Source organism: Anabrus simplex, chromosome 1 (assembly GCF_040414725.1).
Source record: "Anabrus simplex isolate iqAnaSimp1 chromosome 1, ASM4041472v1, whole genome shotgun sequence".
Lineage (NCBI taxonomy): Eukaryota > Metazoa > Arthropoda > Insecta > Orthoptera > Tettigoniidae > Anabrus > Anabrus simplex.
The window spans coordinates 536,489,501-536,506,924 of NC_090265.1; the positions used below are offsets into that span (position 1 = coordinate 536,489,501).

The 17,424-nt window shown below is 44.2% G+C and overlaps 1 protein-coding gene across 2 annotated transcripts in view; it reads right to left on the bottom strand.

The window, feature by feature from the left end:
* CalpC (calpain-C) overlaps positions 1 to 17,424 on the bottom strand; it is a 459,003-nt gene that overhangs the window by 88,305 nt on the left and 353,274 nt on the right. The window lies entirely within an intron of this gene.

Genomic DNA, 17,424 nt, shown 5'->3' on the forward strand with positions numbered 1-17,424 from the left:
CTTTCCTGTCATTCGAATTACTTCCCTGAGTCGACTTGCATGCTCTTCACTAATTTCCGGGTGCAAACGGAGATATCTTCTGCCACTCTTCTTGAAGTCGGTTTTTTTTTTAGCTGTCATCTAGATGGGATTGTTGTTTTTATTGTTTTTTTATCAAGTTTGTCCCAAATATTCTTAATGACGTTGAAGTTTGGTGATTAAGGGGTACGATGAAGCATTTTGGGCAAATAAACAATAACCACATCCTTACATTCCAGGCCATTTGCTTTGGGTCGTTATCTCGATAAAACTTAAAATGTTCACCAATCACCATCTTTTCGGCACTTTTTTTCATATTGTCCCTCAGTATTCTAAGGTATTGAAAGTAGATCATTTTATCCTCAGTAAAAAACAATTCATCAACTCCATTCGCCGACATACACCCCCACACCATTACATGTCCACCGACATGCTTCACAGTTGTTTTCAAATTTTTGTCTTGAAGCTGAGTATTTGGACGCCGCCAAACTGTTATCCTCTCATCAGACTGAAATATGTTAAATTTACTCTCACCAGCAAATATAACGTCGTTTCACCACTCATTGTGTTCTCTAACATGCTCTTTGGCAAACGGCATTCTCTTTCTTCGATGTATTTGATTTATGTAGGGCTTGCTTCTTGCAATACGGCCGTGAAAGTTACTTCTTCTGAGCACTCGACGTATTGTTTAGGGATGCAATTTCTTTCCAGGGTCTGTGGTAATCTCCGTAGCGAGTTTTGCAGCTCCTAACCTGGGTTAACTTTTGTTTTCTGATGATATAACCCACTTCTCTCACAGAAAAAGTTCTTGGACGTCCCATATGTGGTAGATATTCAATCCTATCTTCCTCCCGGAATCTTGTGATAATATCAGAGACTGCAATTTTCTTGATTTGTAACACTTTAGCAATTTTACGACAACTTTTACCTTTAGCGTGGTGAAAAATTACTAGCTGGCGCTGTTCGATTGTGCTCTCTCTTCCTCTGCGGCCCATTTTCACTTAATTTGTACACAGCACTCTACCTCACTGAATGTTTACCTTCATACTATCCGTGGCTCTTCTACACACGACCTCTGCATGGCAACTGACTTGTGTCCGAATGATTTTGTTGAAGCACGTTAACTGAGTTCTGAGGTTCTAGGGTCACTGGTTCTCTCCTGTTTTCTAAAAGTATACATTTTAACGCCGTGATGAATCTGTCAAACTGGGTTCTATCAGAAACTAGTTTGCGTGTACAATATTTTCTCTGAACCCTATGGCCAGTGTGTAGCAAAGGCTATAATTAACGTGTCCAAATAATTATGTGAGTCACTGTATCTCAGCGCTGAAGCTTCCACGGTCTGGTAAACCACTACATTCTGATGTACCTCTACTCGACCCGAAGTACTATCTGCGCACTTTTTAGCGATAGATTTACACCCTAGAGCTGAAGCGGTCGACCTCGGCAATCTTCGAGATTCGTACTGGCAATCTTTGAAACACAAACTATGAATCGCTTATGCATCGCTGTGCGACGTCTGGCGTACACTTTACGTACTACTACTGTTGTTATTTACACAGCAAAGCCAAACTATAGAATTCACTCTAGGAATAAGATTCGCATCGAGAAATGTTATATAATGTGTGTGTGACACAGTTGTTGGCTTAAAATAACAAACGTTTAGAAAATTCATATCGATCGATCATATTGTCGATTCAATTCAGATTTCATTTCCATTCAGTTGGCAGTACTAACGGAACCGGAAGAGCTCCCTCCTTACTCCTCAAACCCGTACACAAATCTATCGCTAAAAAGTGCGCAGATAGTAATCACTCTTTCTAGACAGATAAAATCGACTTCGCTTTGATAAAGACTACTGTTTATTCGAAACATCGGTAACGACACGGTTCAATCCAGGAAGTGAACGTAATATATGATGATGACGACGATTGCTTAAAACGGCCTAAAATCTAGGACATCTGCCTCTGTAATGTAACAGACACGTGCGATAGTGTGTATGCATTGGATGTTGGAAAATTAGATGCAAAATAGCTCCCATCCATCACTGCAATGTGAATTGAACCCTAGACCTTGCGAACAGCATCTATCCAGACCACATCTTTTCACAGGTAAAGGGCAATTTTCGCGTTACCGAAGATCAGAAAGTGTCTTTATACCAACCGGAACGATTAAAAATAAAAGAACGGGGTCTTTCCTACTGTGTAACATTTAGCTGAGTTTTACCGCGAACCGTATTAAGATGATATTACTTGAGTTAATTATTATTAAATACCGACTCGTAACTTGTAAATATTGGAATGGTTTCTTAATGAGAGATCATCCTATTTAAGACTACAAATCATTCTGTGAGCAAACAGCAGCCTAATAAATCGAACAATTCACTACATCGAGTATAGCACTCTATTATCCCCATCACTGGTAGTCTGTGATAGGAACTTTCTCCACCAATAGCCCCGCGGGATATAATAAGAGGTCCAAGGCCTTGGCCAGGTTCCCATGTTCAGTATTGTAGGTCGGTCAGTTCATCAAGAAGCAAGGAAAGCTGAACTCCTGGCCCTGCAGGCGTTACAACCTCCAGGAACAGTAACACGGAACTTCTCATTATACGAGGAATTCCAATGAATACAGTTGCAACTCGGTCACTCAGATGAATTCTTGCATTGTCCAGCCTTCAAGCGTTATTCATTTTCTATTTGTATCATTATGTCTGAAGAACTCTTTAGAGATACTATTGAAAATAGATTTTCCTATGCCCCACATCCGCCGGCCCCGCGGTGTAGGGGTAGCGTGCTTCCATCTTACCCGGAGGCCCCGGGTGCGATTCCCGGTCAGGTCATGGATTATTACCTGGATCTTAGGGCTGGTTCGAGGCACACCCAGCGATCGCTTGGTAGGCCATAGTCCTTCGGAGCTGTTGCGTTATGGGTTTTGGTTTTGCCCCACATCCAGAATGTTTTTAGTTACTCAGTGTAAAACTCATTTATGTGGTGGGCAGGAAAACGGAGTGACCCTACTTCTCTAATTTACTAGAGAGGGATATGAAGAACATGTTTTGCACGATCAAGGATAAGTAGTTTCAATCTAATTAATACAAAATCAAGGAACCTATTGCTTCCTATATAGCATATAGGAGCATTTTAAACTGAAAATGTGCATAGGTCTCAGAAAATATAAAAATATAAGAACTCTCTTTTTCAGATCAGTACAGTTTGTCTCCTCACATTTCAGGCTGTATTACTGCAACTTCAGAAGCGTTAACTATAATAACCACCCTCTGCTGCCCATGGAAAGGACATACACCGACGGAAATGATGGATGATTTCACACAGTATATTTCCCAGAGACATGGGCTATTTTATTATTATATCAACCAGCAAATGGTCGCGCGGTTTGAGTCACGTAGCTAACAACTTGCATTTGGGATTCGAATCCCACTGTCGGCAGCCCTGAAGATGGCTTTACGTGGTTTCCTATTTTCACACCAGCCAAATGCTGGGGCTGTACCTCAATTAAGGCCACGGTTGCTTCCTTCCCACTCCTAATCATTTCCTATTCCATCGTCACCATAAGGCATATCTGTGTCGGTGCGGCGTAAAGCAAATTGTAAAAGAATTTGTTATATCTCGTATTACAATATTTACTTACAAAAGTTTTACCTTACGAGGGCATAGTTTTTTAAACAGAAGATTCCTGAATTTCATACCTCAGTGCTTTAGTGTTCTATGTAAAGTAACTTTACAGACACTTTCTAATTACATCAGAAGCTCCACTGGCCAGAGAGAAGGCGCTACCTTCTAGGTGGCCCGCCCCTCTCCCTCAGGGAAGGGAATGAAAACTTTTCATGATGATGATGATGATGATGATGATGATGATGATGATGATGATGATCTGTGGATCAGTGGTAGAGTGTCGACCTCCAGATTCCAAGATAGGAGGTTCAAACCCGGCAGAAGTAGATTTTTGAAGGGCGGAAATAATCCATTCGACACTTTGAAAAATCTGAAGTAACACATTTGGTGTTTAACCGACAACATTCATTAAAACTCATTCATAGACGCCACCCAAGAAAGTTTCGCTTTACTCTGCCATCTAGTAGACCTAGAGTAAAATGGAACGTCGAAACTGTCGAGCAAGCAGCTAGATGGCGCCAAATTGAAATGCTTGCACTCGGTATTATGGTCATCCAACAATAATCGAACCCGGGACCCCTGTGACCAAAGGCCAGCACACTAACCAGTTAGCTATGTATTTGAAACGAACTACCGTAATACATGATATGTTTAAATAACGTTGTTTGTTTGTTTGTTTGTTTGTTTGTTTGTTTGTTTGTTTGTTTGTTTGTCATCCCTTCAATTGCTATAGATTGTAACAGAGCCCGAGGTGTCGGAATTTTGTCTCTGCTGTAATCGAACTTGCTATATTGGGAATAGAAGTCCAACGGACTACTCTATTGGTCTGAAAAAATGGCGTGTTTGTACTGAGTAATGTTTCATTAGTTTCTCGGAGAAAATTAAACTCCTCATTGTGTTGTGTACATTTATTCTTAAAATATAGAGTCAATTTAGCGGAAGCATCGTTGTGCACCGTGTTCACACATAGCAATCTTCTAATACAGCTCGTCCTGTCCTTCCCTTTTCTTTCGTCATATTCTTCACGTAGCCCTCAGACCTGCCTACTCATACTTTGGTAACATGCTCACAGTCGTCGGACTGTTTCGTGGTGCTTCACTCATCTACGCAGAGTCCACGAATTATGATCTAGTGAAAGAATATAATTGTACCTGATACCTTCTCGTGCTAAAATGTCTGAATGATTACTGAATTGGAATGCAAAACCGTCAAGATACGTGAACCGACTTACATAATGTACACGTTTCTAGATATTCGTAGTTCAACTAATTCGAGAACATTCTTTTCCTACTCAGCATCTTGAGGACATTGACCGATGTGGAAATGATTTTACAGCACTGATTGTGCAAAACGAGAATTAGTTGATATCGTATCAACACTCTACATGCAATCAGTACGTCTATACAATAAATTTCCTCATATTTAATTGTTAGTAGAGAATTTTAGTGAAAAACGAAATGGTGGAAAACGTTTGAGGTACTCTAAATAATAGCTCAGCTGTTCTCGGTTTTCACCATATTGTTATAATTCCAGTTCAAAAGTGGACATAGTAAATGTGCATGTTAAAAATCACTGCACATGGACGAATAGGTAATATGCAATATTGTGCAAGTTCTCTCAGGTCAAGTAAAATGTAGATGCAAATCAGCAGGAAATGCGGATGAAAAAATCCATTTGCGAATGTATAAACAAACGCTTTCAATACTTAATGTGAACCTGTTTACTAAATACAGTACACGAGTTGCATAGCAGACGCAGCCAGACACAGTGCGGCTCAAGGACTTCGCTAGCGCTCCACTGCAGCCATGGCTGGACAAGGGCAAGGTCATTGCATCTTGAAGTTACTGGGGTCAACGTTAACTCGCAGCAGCATCATCACAGTACAGTATCTCCACTGCGAGGAAGATCACTTTACATCTCATTCAGACACCTACAGTACTCTTCCCTCACATGACCAGCTAAGGTAGAATGCCGAAATGCTTTTGTAAAAAGTAAATGAGTTAAGGAATACAGTAACAGTTCTAAGGTGAATAGTCTGTGTTATGCGAACTACGAATTTAAAGACGTTCTGACATTTACTTCTCTTAGATGTCTTGCTTTAGGTGTCTTCGCTGGAAAGGCTAATTTTTCATATCGGACTCATTGCACCTATTTTCAAGTTCCAATATACCGAGCTCGATAGCTGCAGTCGCTTAAGTGCGGCCAGTATCCAGTATTCGGGAGATAGTAGGTTCGAACCCCACTGTCGGCAGCCCTGAAGATGGTTTTCCGTGGTTTCCCATTTTCACACCAGACAAATCTGGAGCTGTACCTTAATTAAGGCCACGGCCGCTTTCTTCCCACTCCTAGCCATTTCATGTCCCATCGACGCCGTAAGACCTATCTGTGTCGGTGCGACGTAAAACAACTAGCAAAAAAAAAAAAAGTTCCTATATATTAGATTGCACACTTTCAGCACTGTCTGCCATTAAGATTAAGTCGTCGGCTTGGCGAAACTGCTTACTACATTTCCACCTAACTGAATCTCGCGCTGCCAGTTTATACCTTTCAGACCGAGCTCGATAGCCGCAGTCGCTTAAGTGCGGCCAGTATCCAGTATTCGGGAGATAGTGGGTTCGAACCCCACTGTCGGCAGCCCTGAAGATGGTTTTCCGTGGTTTCCCATTTTCCCACCAGGCAAGCGCTGGGGCTGTACCTTAATTAAGGCCACGGCCGCTTCCTTTCCAGTCCCAGCCCTTTCCTATCCCATCGTCGCCATAAGACCTATCTGTGTCGGTGCGACGTAAAAGCCAATAGCAACAAAAAAAGTATACCTTTCAGTAGATGATCCAAGTAAACTATGAACAACAAAGGTGAAGGATTACAGCTTTGTCTAATCCTTCTAAGACCGGGCGAGTTGGCCGTGCGCGTAGAGGCGCGCGGCTGTGAGCTTGCATCCGGGAGATAGTAGGTTCGAATCCCACTATCGGCAGCCCTGAAACTGGTTTTCCGTGGTTTCCCCATTTTCACACCAGGCAAATGCTGGGGCTGTAGCTTAATTAAGGCCACGGCCGCTTCCTTCCAACTCCTAGGTCTTTCCTATCCCATCGTCGCCGTAAGACCTATCTGTGTCGGTGCGACGTAAAGCCCCTAGGAAAAAAAATCCCTCTAAGTACCTTGAACTAAGAACTCATTCTATTATCAATTTTCCCTGCAGACAAATTGTCAATATAAATACCTTTAATTGCTTTTAATTATCTGCCATTAATCCCATAATCCCCCAGTATGACTAACACATTTCCCCCCGGTACTCTGTCGTAGGCCTATAATCTCTCGATCTACGAAACAAACATAATTGTCTATTCCTCTCGTAGCATTTTTTTATTACCTGGCGCATATTGAAAATATGATCCCGAACGTCCTGCAGTCTGAAACCACACTGATTTTCATCCAACTTACTCTCAACCACTAAACGCACCCCCGTTTCCAAAATGTCAGTGAACAACTGCTTTCATCCAATCAGAAGCCATCTTACAAACATTCCATACTATTCTTATTACTCTATAAAACCATTTCATCCCTGCCTTTCCACTATATTACACCATTTCAGGTATAATTTAATCTATTCTTGCTGCTTTATGACAAATGAGTTTATTTACCATCCTTTCCACATCTTCAAGCGTAATTTCACCAACATCATTGTCCTCCCACACATGAGCTCTGTTGTTTGCTACGCCAACAGACCAACAGAAATATTTTCCTCTACCGTACGTTGAGAAGATTTTCAAAATATTCCTTCCAAATGAACTTCCATTGGTTAATTGCCTTGGCTCAGGGACTGGGTGTGTGTAACCGTCTTTAACATTAGAATTCATCTTAGGCGGTAGCCCATCCCGCACACGTACAAGTCGACCATACTAGTCAATTCGAAAGATCAGGATCAAGCCTTTCCGGTGGTTATACGCCATTATTATTATTATTATTATTATTATTATTATTATTATTATTATTATTATTATTACCATCTAAATGTTGTGACATAGGCCTACTTCACTTTTGATTGGTGGGAGAGATTAGAGGTGCACTCATTTTTGTTCATAGGGTGCATATCCCAGATCATAAGTCTCATACCTCCGTTTAAGTACTTCCAACACTCAACACACAGAAATCAAAAACTAATATTAGGTGAAATTCCAGAGGTAAGAAATTATAAGAATTTTCTTCACAATGAGTGGTTCTAATGGTCTTTGGACCAAAATCTATCGATTACTAACGAGGACTAATTACAGAACACCTATATATATATATATATATATATATATATATAGAGAGAGAGAGAGAGAGAGAGAGAGAGAGAGAGAGAGAGAGAGAAAGAGAGAGACAAAAAATTGAAGTACCCAGAAGGGAGGAGGAAACGAAATGAAACATCACGCGTTGAGAGGGTAATGGTATTTCAGTGATTAGAAAATGGAGTCAAATTTAAAATGAATTTGGCAGTATGAGCCCACTTATTGGAAAGGGTGTCACAAAGCCGTCGTATCCTCTCCTGAGGGAAGCTGGCCCACAACTGTTGTAACTGGTCCTTGATATCCTGACGTCCGATCTGGTCCCACCACCGCCGTCTCAATCTCATAGACATTGAGACGGCGGTGGGTCCCACACATGTTCTATCGGGGAGAGATCGTAGGATCTTACTGGCCACGGGAGTACCTCAACATCATGCAGACAGTTCATAGAGACACGAGTCGTGTGTGGACTAGCATTGTGCTGTTGAAAAATGGCACCACGATACTGTCGCATGAGAGGTATCTCATGAGGACGCAGGATGTCCGTGACGTACCGTTGTGCCGTCAGAGTTCCCTCAGTCACTACAAGCTGTGACCCGATTCCTCCCCACACCATGACGCCAGGAGTAATACCGCTATGCTTCTCCAAAACATTGGACGAATGGGATATCTCCCGAGGTCGCCGCCATACTCGCAGACGATGGTCATTCGGGTTAGTGCAGAACCGCGATTCATCACTGAAGACAATGGGGCGCAATTCATTAGCATTCCATGCTCCCCGGTCACGGCACCACTCCAAACGCAGCCGTTTGTGCTGTGGTGTTAATGGCAGCCAACGCATGGGACGGTAATTCCAGAGTCCGGCTACGCTAGTCTCCGACCAATGGGGCGGGAGGGCAGAGAATGTTGCAGGGAGTCCATTACTTGTTCTCTGTTAGCACACGCAGATGTGAAGGGGTTACGATGTGCTTGTGGTGGTCAGACGTGCTCGATTGGAACCTTGACGACGAGTATGCCTGCCCTCACGTTCTCATGCAGTGCCACGTCCGAATGCCCCACAAATTTGGATATTGCACGATTCGACCAGCCGGCCAAATGGAGGCCACTTTCAAATTCTGTTATGTTCTGTTCTGATAACGCTGTCTCACAAGTGTACGCGGCATCTTCGTGTCTACAGTGATCGCTCAACATCTGCGCTGTTCAAGCCCCTTGTATACACTACCAGGCCTGGTAACAACACTAAACACGAATAACACCATTCTACCTGCTACGCGCCGATCGGATGTACGTGTAGAGTTATATTGACATCCGACCATTTCTTCCGGGTGTTTCAATTTTTTGTCAGGCAGTATATATTCTTGTTACAGTAAAATCAAAATCGCATACGTATCATTCTCATTGCTCAATACTTCGGTGTCAGTAAGAAACATTTGGAAACATGTTCATCTCACCACAATAATGTGTCTGGTTTACTGGGGACCTGGACTTGAAAGAGCCATTCTGTTATATATGCAGCTAATGGTCCGAATGATGGAAGAGTTTGGAAAACAATGTTGAGAAATTCGATATAGTCATGGTGACCGATGAGGATTGTCCTCTACCAGAGAGGCATTGAAATGTATCTTACGCAGAACCCGTAGACTGGTCCCAATGATTGCAGTTGTAAAACGCCAGAATGAGCAGTAAACAGATATTATGACCTCATTGTACATAGCATGTGAAATGAAATATCATAAAAATAATTTGTCATAGTAATTTTTTATAGAATTTTGTTTATCACTTTCAGCAATGCTAGAGAAAATTATTCATGAATAATCTTCACTTCAAGTTTCAATCAGTCATGTGCTCGGTTATCGAAAAAAGATAGTTCATGATTTTCTTTTAAGAAGTTGCTTTGTTGGTACTGTATTTTTCTTCCTAGGGAAAATCCAAAAGCTCTGAATCGAATAAAATACCTTCTACCCTAAGATCTGTTATTTACAACAACTAAAGAATCAACCTTCAATACGGTACGTATGTTACAACTCTGATAACCAATTTATTCAAATCACCACCACCACCGTCGTCGTTAAGATATCTTTAATAGTCACAAGCAACTGAAATTAAAACAAGTCACACTGGAGAGTTTTGCAAAGACCAAGTGATTGCGAAATGAATGAAATAATTACTTATACAATTTCGTTTTTCAAAGTAAATTAATAATGTTATACTGGCTTTATGACCCGCTATCTACTCTTGCGGTTTTCGGAGACGTGCCGAGGTACCGGAATTCAGTCCCGCAGGAGTTCTTTTACGTGCCAGTAAATATACTGACACGAGGCTGTCGTTTTTGAGCACCTTCAATACCACCGGACTGAGCCAGGATCGAACCTCCCAAGTTGGGGTCAGAAGGCCAGCGCCTCAACCTGAGCCACTCAGCCCGACACAAAAGAATTATTTACTCCCAGGCCTGTGGTACCACAGGTGACACACACATAAAATAAACTAATACCCTCCCAACGTTACAACCGCCACCATCACCGTAGTATATACAGCCCTTTCTAGGCCATGGATTGAGATCTGCTACCTCTCATAGCATATACACCGGGCGAGTTGGCCGTGCGGTTAGAAGCGTGTGGTTGTGAGCTTGCATCCGGGAGATAATGGGTTCGAATCCTACTGTCGGCTGCCCTGAAGATGGTTTGCGTGGTTTCCCATGTTCACACCAGGCAAATGCGGGGGCTGTACCTTAATTAAGGCGACGGCCACTTCCTTCCAATTCCTAGGCCTTTCCTATCCTATCGTCGCCATAAGACCTATCTGTGCCGGTGCGACGTAAAGCAAAAGAAAAAAAGCATACCATACAGCACCTCAGTTCTAGTCCTCAGTCCAGAATTAAAATAGAATCCCGGACATCTGGTTAAGAGGCTATCCCTACAAAATGGGGGCATACACTACACTTAACTAGCATATGGTTGATAAAATGACATTCGTAACTCTTAAAATTGTGGAACAGCTTTTGACAGAAACAATCAATGAAAGCTGAGAATTCGTACTTCACTGACCAAGCTGTGTCGTTCACCATACAAACGAGCTGTCGGAATTGTGTTCATTACATGCCTGTCGGCTCCACACTATTTCCTCTTGTTTCAGGTTTCATATCCTGATAATAATTGGAGAGAGACGTACGAGAGCAAGGTCGGACAACACTTTCTCCTCTGAGATTGATGGAGGTCAAGCACAGTCCAGTAGTAAGACGTTCCCGAGTATCATGGTGTATATTGTGCAGCACACTAAACTTCTGAGATTTCTGAACTGCTAAAGAATAAACACGGCAATAATTAACAATAATGAGGCAATATGTAGCTGTACATCCAGGTCTAGTCTTCATGGTCAAAGAGATTTAAGAGATGACTAGTGGGCAACTTCCAGAGACCCTAACCTGGGGGATTGGATCACTGAGTCCACCTTGCGGTTAGGGGCGTGCGGCTGTGAGTTTGCATACGGGAGATAGTGGGGTTCGAATCCCACTGTCGGCAGCCCTGAAGATGGTTTTCCGTGGTTTCCCATTTTCACACCAGGCAAAGACCTGTCTGTCTGTGTCGGTGCGACGTAAAGCAAGTAGCAAAAAAGATTTTTTAAATCTCAAAATAAGGAGAGCTGTCTAGTTGCACTTCCCCTTAAAACAGTAATCAGTACCACCACTAGAGACTCGTTACCACTGTCCTATTCCGTTCTTCTTTTTCTTTTCCCCAATTATTAGGGATCGTCACATGTGGATCTGGTCAGATTTTACGGCCAGATGTCCTTGCTGACGCCAATGTATATAGAGGGATATATTCACTAATACGTGTCTCTGAAGTGCTTAGTAGTATAGTGTGTGTGTGTGTGTGTGTGTGTGTGTGTGTGTGTGTGTGTGTGTGTGTGTGTGTGTGTGTGTGTGTGTGTGTGTGTGTGTGTGTGTGTGTGTGTGTGTGTGTGTGTGTGTGTGTGTGTGTGTGTGTGTGTGTGTGTGTGTGTGTGTGTGTGTGTGTGTGTGTGTGTGTGTGTGTGTGTGTGAAGAGGTGTGTACTGAGATGAACTCAAGCATCCGGTACCCGTACCACAGCAATTAACGATTTACCGTTAAAATCCTCATCCCAGCCGTGAATCGAACTTGTGGCCCTCTGAACCGGATATTACTACGTTGATCATTCAGCTAAGGAGCTACACATCTTGCTCAAAGTGGAGGGACATTTAACACATTTTATCCGGAAGCTCTATAAGAAAAAAAAAGTTTGTTTTTGATATAATATGATCTTTTATAATGTTTTAATATTATTTGTACCATCCACCAACCCGGTATCTTAAGCATTGAAAGAATCAATAAAATTAAAAATAAAATAATCTAATTCACGCAATTTATATAAAAACGGTGTGTTCTTTATTTTGTTTTTAAATAAATTTTTACATCTAACGGCTGAATTAAACGCATGTGGAGCCACGGGTACATACTAATAATAATTTTACGTCCCACTAACTACTTTCTTAACGTGTTCGGAGACACCGAGGTGCCAGGATTTAGTTCCACAGGGGTTCTTTCACGTGTCGGTAACTATACCGAAACGACGCTGACGTATCTAAGCACCTCCAAATACCACCGGAATGAGCCGGGAACGAACCCGCCAATTTGAACTTAGGTCAGCGCTCTACCACCCGAGCTATTATACACTGCCTGACAAAAAAATTGAAGCCCCCAGAAGAAATAGTCTGATAACAATGGAACTTCGTACATGTAAACACCATCGGTGGTATGTAGAGAGTTGCAATAATTCTCTGTGGCAGGTAGAACGACCACCAGAGTGCATTAATGTTGTTCGTGTTTGGTGTTGTTACCAGGCTTGGTACGGTACATAAGGGGCGTGAACAGTGTCAGGTTTGTACATCTTCCAAGAGAGCATTGTCTACCGTGTGTACTTTTTCAGAACGCACTGCTAGTATTGTCAGGAAGCACTTTTCAGTGCTAGCTCTCTTCCAGGTTTTTACTTCAGGAGGACCATGATAACGGCGGTGGAAAACGAGACGGAATGGGACGCCTACAGCGACGAGTGTGACCCCCCTGACGGCTTCGAGTTCGGAGAGAATCAGGCTCTCCTCGTGTACTAAAGACCGGGGAAAAGCGCAGCCACTGAGTGGAACACGGTCTTGCACATGATGCGCAAAGCCCTGTCGAAGGGGAACAGGAACTCCCCTACGCAGCACGTCGAGAGCTTCCTCCCCGGAGGCTTAATCATCAGGGACCACAGGCAGGAGCACCTGGACAATTTCGCGAAGGAGAACTCGCAGATATACCAGGTCATCCGGCTACCAGGGAGAGACGACGCACCAGGAATGTTCGACGCCTACCAGTGGAAGCCCGTGACCAGCACAGCCGCCACTCAGGACAAATGGATGAGGAATAAGGCGGTTAAAACCGACTTAGTCCTCCCGTCCACGCCGGAGACCAGCGACGCCACCACGGAGGTGAAGCACGCCACCCCCTGGCGCCGCGACTGCGCGAACTAGGCCAAGCAGCTCGGCTCTGCGAAGTGGACGCAGACCTCTCTCCCCAGGGCTACTTCTGCGAGGTGAACGCAGACCAAGGTCTACCAAGAAGGGCCTACAATCAGGGCGCAATGCAGGAAAGCGCTCCAGACGGCGGACGGCAGCACGGCAGTAGAGGAGGTTGACCCCTGTTGTGCGGAGGATGCTACACAGGCCCGGCCTGCAGCTAGTCTCTCATGTTGCAAACATCGACGTACGCCCCACACGACAGGGAATGCAATCAGGTGTCAGCAGCGACCGACGCCGACGCCAACGAGGAAAAGGGTGAAGCCGGCTCTGTAGAGGGGCCACCCGCTATGGTAGGGTCACCGGGCAGGGAGGAGGGCTACCAGGACGAGACCTCTTCCCCACCGGGAAGGGACCGCCATCGCCAGGAAGCAGACACCGCCCCCGGACCAGGAAGAAGACGACTCCGGCCCGCCAGGGAGGGCCACCCAGCCGCAGCCCAGGACTGCCCTCAGGACAGCAGTCCTCCGAGGAGCCAATGAGGAGAGGACCTCGGCGGGTAGCGGCAGTTAGGCGAGATCGAAACGTCCCCGTCAGCAGCTCTTGCAGTGTTTCCGCTGTTTGAGGTGGGGCCACCGTCAGGATAGGTGTGGGCTCTTAGTGAGGTGCAACCGTTGTGGGGATGATCACCACTATACGGCCTGCGCAGCACTTAAGGAGGCGCCGGCGTGCGCCAACTGCGCGGGGAGCCACCCGGCCTCTCATAGCAGTTATCCTGTTCACCGGGCCATGGCGCGGGCAGTAAGGAAGGAGGCCTGGCCTCATATCCCACCCCCATTCAGAAGCCCCACCTCGGCGGACTTGGCCTCATTCTCCGGGATCGGATACTGGGTACGAGGGACCCCAAGGGGGCGGAGCGGTGCGGCAGGCCCTAGTGGCTATTGGCGCATGGTTCCGCAACCGGCAAGGCCCGCGCTAGTCACGGCAATACCCAGACAGACTGATCCCCTGATAACTGGACTGACGACAATATGGCTAATGACTTGTGCATGACACCAATTCTCAACTAACACGATCAGCTGGAAATATCCAGAAACCACATCCTTGCATATGCTATCAAAATTTCTCAAGTTTTACATGTAGGCACTTTTTTCCGCCTACTTGGTTTACCCTGACCCTTAATACCACGCCTTAACACCACCTTTCTAACACAAACTCTGGCCTGGTAGCATGTCTGATATGGGGACAGGCAGATACTCCTTTGTATCATTTCCCACTCCTCCCTGCTATCTTTATCCTTAGAAATGAATAGCATGTCGGAGGCAATGTAGATTGGTGTCGATTGCCATGCGGGAGGAGCGGGCTTCGGGGGCTCCCCCGAATAAAAAATGTCGGGTGTTGACTGATCAATGTGAAGGACACGGAGATGCCATGTATTCGTGTAAGACAGTGTCATCACACCTAATGGAGTTTGAAAGGGACCTAATTGTGGGTCTCCATTTGACCGGCTGGTCGAATCGCACAATATCCAGAGTTGTTGGGCATTCGGATGTGACGGTGGTCCAATGTTGGACTGCACGGGAACATGAGGACAGGCATACTCGTCGTCAAGGTTCCAGTCAACCACGTCTGACCACTGCAAGGGAGTATCGTCGTATTGTGCACAAAGCACATCGTAACCCTTCCACATCGGCACCCGCCATCCGAAAACAAGTAATGGACTCCCTGCAACATTCTGTTTTATCCCATTAGTCAGAGACGAGTAGCAGCTGGACTAGGGAATTACCGTCCCATGCGTAGGCTGCACTGAACGCTACAACACAAACGTCTGCGTTTGGAATGGTGCCTTGACCAGGAAACAGGAACTGCTGATGAATGCGTCGCATTGTGCTCAGCGACACGTGTATCTATGAACTGTCTGAGTGATGTTGAGGTACTCCCGTCGCTGGCAAGATACCAGATCTTTTCGCTATAGAAAATGTGTAGGACCAAATGGGGTGTCAACTCCGTCTCAGTGCCAGTGTCCAGGATATCAAGGACCACTCAAAATAAGAGTGGGCCAGGTTGCCTCAGGAGAGGATACAATAGCTTTGACACCCTGTATCGTACTGCCATTTCTTAGAAAATTACACTATTTTGTGGTCACTAAAATAACATCACATACCCTCAAACACATGAAGTTTCATTTCGCTTCCTCCTCTCTTTCTAGGTGCTTAATTTTTTTGTTTTTTGTTTTTTGTTAGTGTAGTTAAAATTACCGGTACTTCATTATGTTTCTTCATGCTTCTCTCGAACCTCCGCATTTCCAAAAACAAGTGACAAGGAAAGTTTTGGTTTCCACTGATTTGCAGAAACAGCTTCATTATTTAAGTTGGAACTATTGCCGTAAAATACAGCTTCCTAGAGTGAGGTGCTTACAGGCACCATCATAGCTATAGTTCGTAATTTAGTGCTTCACTATATGAGTATGCATAATGCTTTGATGGGTATTTTCAGATCTTGATGTTTTTAATATCATGTTCGCCTCTTTGGCTGAATGATAAGCATACTGGTCTTCGGTTCACAGGGTCCTGAGTTCGATTCCCAGACGGGCCGAGGTTGATATCTGAGCATGGTTAATTCCTGGGTGTTTGTGTTCGTCTCAATACACTTCTCTTCGTATACTGACATCAAACTACCAACCACCACAGAAAGAAGCAACAGTGAATACATTCCTCTACATAGGGTTGGCATCAGAAATGCAATCCGACCGAAATCTGGCCCAACTCCAAAACAAGTGCCGGCCCAACAAAAATTAGTATAAGGAAGAATATATCTCTAGAGAGACAGAATGAAAAATATAAAAATTGTTTTAAGCCTTAAATGAGCTATGCATTATTTATTTTGATTTTTTCATTCCATAAGTACCCTAATGAATAATCAGGTTATTTTAAATATGAGGAAATTGTAAAATAAAAACTTTTAATATATTCTGGCACATTAAACAATCTCCTTTCACGGAAGCATACCGGTACCCCACTTTTCTAAATATCAATGAGGTTTTTTTTTCTTTTTTTTTTACAATTTTGCTTTACGTTATATCGACACAGATAGATCTTACGGCGACAATGGAATAGGAGAAGGCAAGAAGTGGGAAGGAAGCGACTGTGCTCTTGTTTGAGGAACAGCCCCAGTATTTGCCTGGAGTGAAAGTGGGAAACCACCGTAAACCATCTTTAGAGCTGCCTACAGTGGGGTTCGAACCCATTATCTCCTGAATGCAAGCTGACAGCTACGCGACGCAAACCGCGTAGCCGCTCACTCGATATCAGTAATAGTTACAACTGCAACAACCTCAACCGGCTGACCACATCAAAGTTACAAGCTGCACAGTCGACATGCTGTTCACTCGTCTTCGCGACATGTCCCGCGCCGAGATGGCAGTGAAGATAGGAGTTATCGTTTGATAATCAAGAGCTTTCTCCTGATGTGCGGGCTTTCTCCATGGTACGCACACGTGCTAATTATTTCAGCTCGTCTTCGATCCGCACCAGTCATTAAATGGGTTCAGCTTTCGCTACTGTAAAGGCATTGGACACACCGTTACAAAGATGCGTGAACTGACTATCCGCAACAGAGCTGTTTCTTTTTTGTGGTGGTTTTATGTCACACCAGCGCAGCTAGGTTTTTGGAGACTGATTGGGTACGGAACGGGTATCGCGGGATATTATGCCGATAGTGGGGTTTGAACCCACCATCTCCCTAACGCAAGGTAACAGTTACATGGTCCGAACCACGCAGTCAACTTGTTCAGTAGAAACAGTTCCCTCCAGCTTCCCAATGACACAAATAATATTATTTGCCACTTGCTTGATTTAGAGAGTTGGGATTTTTTAAAATCTCCATCCGTAAGTAGTGAGTGAGTTGACTACGCGATTCGAGGCATTTAACTATTAGCTTGCACTCGAGAAATACTCGAGTCGAACCCCACTGTCAGCAGCCCTAAAAATAGTTTTCGGTGA